We start from the raw sequence: 7,128 nt of genomic DNA on the forward strand, positions 1-7,128 counted from the left end.
TATTCTATCCTATCCTATCCCATTCCATTCCATTGTTCTATTCTATTCTATTCTATTCTATTCTATTCTATTCTATTCTATTCTATTCTATTCTATTCTATCCTATCCCATTCCATTCCATTCCATTATTCTATTCTATTCTATTCTATTCTATTCTATTCTATTCTATTCTATCCTATCCTATCCCATTCCATTCCATTGTTCTATTCTATTCTATTCTATTCTATTCTATTCTATTCTATTCTATTCTATTCTATTCTATTCTATCCTATCTTATCCTATCCCATTCCATTCCATTCCATTATTCTATTCTATTCTATTCTATTCTATTCTATTCTATTCTATCCTATCTTATCCTATCCCATTCCATTCCATTCCATTATTCTATTCTATTCTATTCTATTCTATTCTATTCTATTCTATTCTATCCTATCCCATTCCATTCCATTCCATTATTCTATTCTATTCTATTCTATTCTATCCTATCCCATTCCATTCCATTCCATTATTCTATTCTATTCTATTCTATTCTATTCTATTCTATTCTATTCTATTCCATTCCATTGTTCTATTCTATTCTATTCTATTCTATTCTATTCTATTCTATTCTATCCTATCTTATCCTATCCCATTCCATTCCATTCCATTATTCTATTCTATTCTATTCTATTCTATTCTATTCCATTCCATTCCATTCCATTCCATTCTATTCTATCCTATCCCATTCCATTCCATTATTCTATTCTATTCTATTCTATTCTATTCTATTCTATTCTATTCTATTCTATTCTATTCTATTCTATTCTATCCTATCTTATCCTATCCCATTCCATTCCATTCCATTCCATTATTCTATTCTATTCTATTCTATTCTATTCTATTCTATTCTATTCTATTCTATTCTATTCTATCCTATCCTATCCTATCCTATCCTATCCTATCCTATCCTATCCTACCTTATCCCATTCCATTCTTCTATTCTGTTCTGTTCTTTCCTCAATCTTCCCTGCCAACTGTTGGTCTTTTCTTGGCACTTGCTTAGGGATGTTTATCATTCTTTAGGTTTGCTATTTTTAATAGCACCAGACTGAGGGTGGGGGGAAAAAAAGAATCCCCAAGAACAGAATGGCAAGAATCAGAAGGAACGGAGAGGTTAAAGAGATGAAGCAAAATAACTCTTTCTGCCCAGAAATGGACCGAAAAAGCAATCCACAAAAAGGGGGGAGGAAGGACCTAATGAGGTCAGAAAGTAGCAGACAGAACTGGAATTTTAATCTGAAATAAAATGGAAGGACATGAAAATACGTTTGCTAGCTGAATCCAAATGAGGACCCTCATTAAGAAGAGTGAGATCCAAGCACTCATCTGAACTAGAGAAATCCCGGGAAAATTAAGTGGAGGATTTTTTTTATAGGCTCCAACATGATTAATAAGAACTGCAAATTGATGGGTCAGAAGACAACAGAGCATTGAACTCAAGGTCTAGGGATAATCATCCATGATGGCTTGAATAGACCCTCCAAACCTGTGATGTCTACCTAATGTTCTTCGGTATTTCCAGCTCAACTCATCACATTTTTAGCATCAAAGGGATGCTAAAGCATTAAGTAGCAAAAGGACACTCCGCACCTAAAATTTAGAACAGGTAGCCCTTTTGGAGTTAATTTAGCATTTGGTTTGTCTGGAACAGCCAATTAGATGATCATCAGCAGGAAAGTTCCCCTGAAAGTGGTACACAGTGCTTGCAAACCCATGGTTCCAACATAGAATAAGAATAGAGTAGAGTAGAGTAGAGTAGAGTAGAGTAGAGTAGAGTAGAGTAGAGTAGAGTAGAGTAGAGTAGAGTAGAGTAGAATAGAATAGAATAGAATAGAATAGAATAGAATAGAATAGAATAGAATAGAATAGAATAGAATAGAATAGAATAGAATAGAGCCTTGGTGGCACAGCAGACTAAAACGTTGTTAAGTAGCACTTAGCTGCCAGCTGCCTGCAATTACTGCGAGTTCAAATCTCACCAGGCTCGAGGTTGACTCAGCCTTCCATCCTTTTGAGGTAGGTAAAATGAGGACCCAGTTTGTGGGGGCAATAAGCTGACTTTGTATAAATATACAAAAGTATGAAGGCTATTGCTTAACGCATTGTAAGCCGCCCTGAGTCTCCGGAGAAGGGTGGCATATAAATCGAACCAATAAAGAATAGAATAGAATAGAATAGAATAGAATAGAATAGAATAGAATAGAATAGAATAGAATAGAATAGAATAGAATAGAATAACAGAGTTGGAAGGGACCTTGGAGGTCTTCTAGTCCAACCCCCTGCTTAGGCAGGAAGCCCTACACCACTTCAGACAAATGGTTATCCAACCTCTTCTTAAAAACTTCCAGTGTTGGAGCATTTACAACTTCTGGCAGCAAGTTGCTCTGCTAGTTAATTGTCCTCACTGTTAGGAAACTTCTCCTTATTTCCAGGTTGCTTCACTCCTTGGTTAGTTTCCGTCCATTGTTTCTTGGCCTAGTCAGGAAGGCACTTCCCTAGAAGTTTCAATTCAATCCTACGGAATAGATGGAAGGGACCTTGGAGGTCTTCTAGTCCATCCCGCAATACTATACCAATCTGGACAAATGGTTGTCCAATTTCTTCTTGAAAACCTCCAGTGATGTTTGTTTGTTTTGTTTTGTTTGTTTTATTAGATTTATATACCGCCCTATTCCCGAAGGACTCAGGGCGGTGTACAGGCACAAAATAAAATACATAGATACAAAAGTTAAAAGACATAATTAAAACCAGATTAAATAATTTAGCCCGAGACAATTAAAAAATCCCAATAATTTAAAACAGATTAAAATTTCGATTTAAAAGAACTTTAAAACAGGGGAGAAAATTAGGCCAGGCCGGCTTGCTGGAATAGGAGAATCTTAAGAGCACGGCGGAAAGTGTGTAGATCCGGGATCCTCCGTATCTCTGGGGGGAGCTCATTCCAGATAGTGGGTGCCCCCACAGAGAAGGCCCTCCCCCTGGGGGCCGCCAGTCGACATTGTTTAGCTGACGGCACCCGGAGGAGCCCCTCTCTATGAGAGCGTACCGGCCGGTGGGAGGCTGCTTGTGGTAGTAGGCGGTCCCATAAATAACCAGGTCCTAAGCCATGGAGCGCTCTAAAGGTGGTAACCAAAACCTTGAAGCGCACCCAGAAGACCACCGGGAGCCAGTGCAGCTCGCGCAGGAGAGGTGTCACATGGGAGCGCCATGTTGCTCCCATAACCACCCGCGCGGCCGCACTCTGCGCCAGTTGGAGCCTCCGGGTGCTCCTCAAGGGGAGCCCATGTAGAGAGCATTGCAGTAGTCCAGGCGGGAAGTGACGAGGGCATGAGTGACTGTGTGTAGGGAGTCCTGATCCAGAAAGGGACGCAACTGGCAAATCAGGCGAACCTGATGAAAAATCTTCCCGGTCACGGCCGTCAAGTGCTCTTCTAAAGACAGCCGTGAATCCAGGAGGACATCCAAGTTGCGAGCCCTCTCCGTGGGGGCCAGCGATTCGTCCCCAATAGTCAGCGATGGCGTCAACTGACTATATCGGGACGTCGGAAACCACAGCCATCGGTCTTGGATGGGTTGAGCCTGACCTGTTCCTCCCCATCTGTAAGAGGTTGTGGGTAGTACAGGATGTAGTACCCACAACCTCTGAAGGAAAGCCATTCCACTGAAAACTGACTCCTTAGTTTTAAGTTGGATCTCTCTTTGATGCGTTTCCATCTGTTGCTTCTTATCCTGTACTTGGGTGCTTTGGGGAATAGCTGGACTCCCTCTTCTTTGTGGCAGCCCCTCAAATATTGGAACATTGCTAGCATGCCATCCCTAGTCCTAATCCAGGCAAACACATGGTCCCAACCCAGAGAGAACATTGAACCAGAGGTACTCTCTTGAGTTTGGTGGTTTCCTTACAGATGTTTCATGGCCCAAATAGGTAATATCATCCAGACTGGAAGGGAGCAGGGTTTGCAGGGAGGAGGAGGAGGAGGAGGAGGAGGAGGAGGAGGAGGAGGAGGAGGAGGAGGAGGAGGAGGAGGAGGAGGAGGAGGAGGAGGAGGAGGAGGAGGAATGTGGGATCCTTGGTGGTTTCTGAGCTTGGAGGTTTTCTTACAGATGTTTCATGGCCCAAATAGGTAATATCATCAGGGGGGGAAGGGAGCAGGGTTTGCAGGGGGGAGGAGGAGGAGGAGGAGGAAGAAGAAGAGGAGGAAGAGGAAGAGGAAGAATGTGGGGTCCTTGGTGCTCTCTGAGCTTGGAGGTTTTCTTACAGATGTTTCATGGCCCAAATAGGTAATATCATCAGGGGGGGAAGGGAGCAGGGTTTGCAGGGGGGAGGAGGAGGAGGAGGAAGAGGAAGAGGAAGAGGAAGAGGAAGAGGAAGAGGAAGAGGAATGTGGTGCTTTCTGAGTTTGGCGGTTTTCTTACAGACGTCTATGGAGATTCTCAGTCATCCACTTCCTGGGTTTGTCCCAAAGGTGTTTTTTTCAAGAGGCAACTGGACTTTCTGTTGTTTTTTTTCTTTGAAGACGTTTTGCTTCTCATCCAAGAAGCTTCTCCAACTTTTTTTTTACAGACATTTTGTGGCCCAGCTAGTGAACATTGAGAGCTCAGGGATATAGCCTTAAAGACGTGTGCTCTCCAAAACGGCATCCCATCCCCTTTTAAAACCAACCAACTTTAATGGCCATCAGCACCCTTTGTGCTAATAAATGCCAATGAGTTAATTATAATTAGCCATTAAACCTGCCATCGTTGCTAATAGATCACCAGAGAGCCATTTAAGAGCAGCTGGAGGGCCGTAGAAATTAGCAAAGCCATCCGGCACCAGGTCCTTTTATAAGTGCAGAATAATCCAGGAAGATCGAAGCATTCTGATGTCCCCAAATCCTTAGAAAAGATCCTGAAATCCTGGACTTACAAACACTCATGTAGCGACCAGTCAAAGTTACAACAACCCTTTAAAAAGAGAGTTACAACCGGTCCTCCTTACACTTAAAACCACTCCACTATCTCCATGGTCAGGTGATCTGAATTCAGGTGCTTGGCAACTGGCATGGATTTGTGACAGTTTTGACAGATTGTTCATCTGTTAAAACTGTCACAAATCCAAGTGCCTGAGTTGGAAGGGACCTTGTAGGTCATCTAGTCCAACCCCCCCTCCTGTTGTGGCTCCGTTGCCTGAGCCTGGGCTATCGACAGATGCAGACTCTGAGAGTGAGGGGGAGGAGTTGGCAAGGCCTCCCTCTCCAGGACCCTCCTCTCTGGCAATGCCTCCGGAGGACACCGAAGGCCAAACAATAGGCTCAGAGCCAAGCACGTCCCCGCAGCCACAGGTGGACAGCGATGAAGGAGATAAGTGCTGGCTGGATCCTCGACAGAGGCGCAGGGAGAAGCGTGCACAGCAGAGGGGAAGGTGTGCCAGAGATTAGCTGAGTCACTGGACCACACCCCACAGGGTATAAATGTGGGTGTGGTGGCCGGTTCAGTTTGTGACGAGCAAAAAACTGGAAATACTCCATGATCTCTGCGTTACTGGACTTTGCCTGCTTTATCGGACTGCATTTGGACTAATCTTTGTTTTCTGTGAGTAAAGTCTGAATTGGCAGCTAGCCACCGGGTTGCTGCCAGCTTTATCATCAGAGTTTTGTCGTGTGGCTTATTAACTCCAGGCCGTCTGTGGGGGTGTGCGCGTGGTACAGGGACAGAACACCTCCCTCCCAAGCAGGAGACCCTACACCCGTGATGGCAAACCTATGGCATGCGTGCCACCTGCGGCACGCAGAGCCATGTCGCCTGGCATGCCAGCTCAGCTCCATTTCGGGCTTTCTGGGCCCACCAGAAGTAGGGAAACAGGCTGTTTCCTGCCTCCGGAGGGCCTGGGGGTGGGTGGGGAAGGCCCGTTTTTCTTCCTCACCTGGCTCCAGATCCTCTCTATGCATCTGGGGAGGGCAAAAACAGCCTTCCCCACCCTCTTGGAAGCCCTCCGGAGGCCCGAAACGGCCCATTTCCCAATTTCCGGTTGGACAGGAAGTGACGTTTTTTGCTGTCCCGCAGCCTCCAGAGCCTTGGATAGATATTTGGCAACTGACTATTTATGACGGTTGCAGTGTCCCTGGGGTGTGGGGGGGGGAAGTCCTGTGATCCCCTTTTGTGACCTTCTGAAAGGACGTGGAATCCAGAGAAAGAAAACCAGATCAACATTGGCTCCTCTGACTGATTTAGGTTTCCATTTTTATGAGAAAGAACAGCTGAAGTCCTTAAAAGCGGCCTTTTTTTTTTCTTTTTCTTTTTTGGCATTCTGAATTCGTAGCTCAAGGTTAGGGGAAAACAGAGTTTGCCAGTCTGTACCATCCTTCAGAAGCGTTGTATTTTTAGGGATTTCAGCCCAGAGAATTAATATTTGATAGGTGTTTGCGAATTGACTTAAAATCCCCATTTCATCATTCCCTCTTCATCCTCCATCACACACGCACACACACACTTCTTTTAAAAAGGGGTTTTTTTCTTTATGTATGAGGGCTTATTAAACCACAAACTGCCTGTGTATCTATTCATACCAAATTTTAGATAATGAAGCAATTAAAAAATACACAGCTTGAAGATTCTTATCTCGTTCCTTCCTGTGGACCGTTTCTGCTTCATTATTCATGAAGGGATGTCTTTAATTCAGAGTTAGTAATTGCAGATATATCTAGTACAAATTGTGCCTTATATTCTTTGCCGGCCTCAATTTATTTTAGCAAATAGATCTATGGGGGAAAGAAAAGAGGGAACGAGGGAGAGAAAGAGGGCTGGGAAGCGGAGAACAAAAATTAAATGTTGGCACAGACAAACAAATCCTAATGCAATACGGAAGCACAAAGGACACCTACCGTATCTCTTCGGCAGGCTAAAATGGTTGCGCGCAACTCCAGCGTTGCCCTCACGATAATTATCAGATGGCAGAATTTAGCGTTCTGTGCCTTCAATGGGATTAGGAAAAGTTTTTGATTAAACCTCAGACATTTTCTCTTCCCCAGTTCAAGAAAGAAAAGAGAAAAAGAAAGAAAGAGAAAAGAAAGAAGGAAGGAAGGAAGGAAGGAAGGAAGGAAGGAAGGA

This window comes from Pantherophis guttatus, chromosome 14 (genome assembly GCF_059756535.1).
Source record: "Pantherophis guttatus breed Tessera chromosome 14, ASM5975653v1, whole genome shotgun sequence".
NCBI lineage: Eukaryota > Metazoa > Chordata > Lepidosauria > Squamata > Colubridae > Pantherophis > Pantherophis guttatus.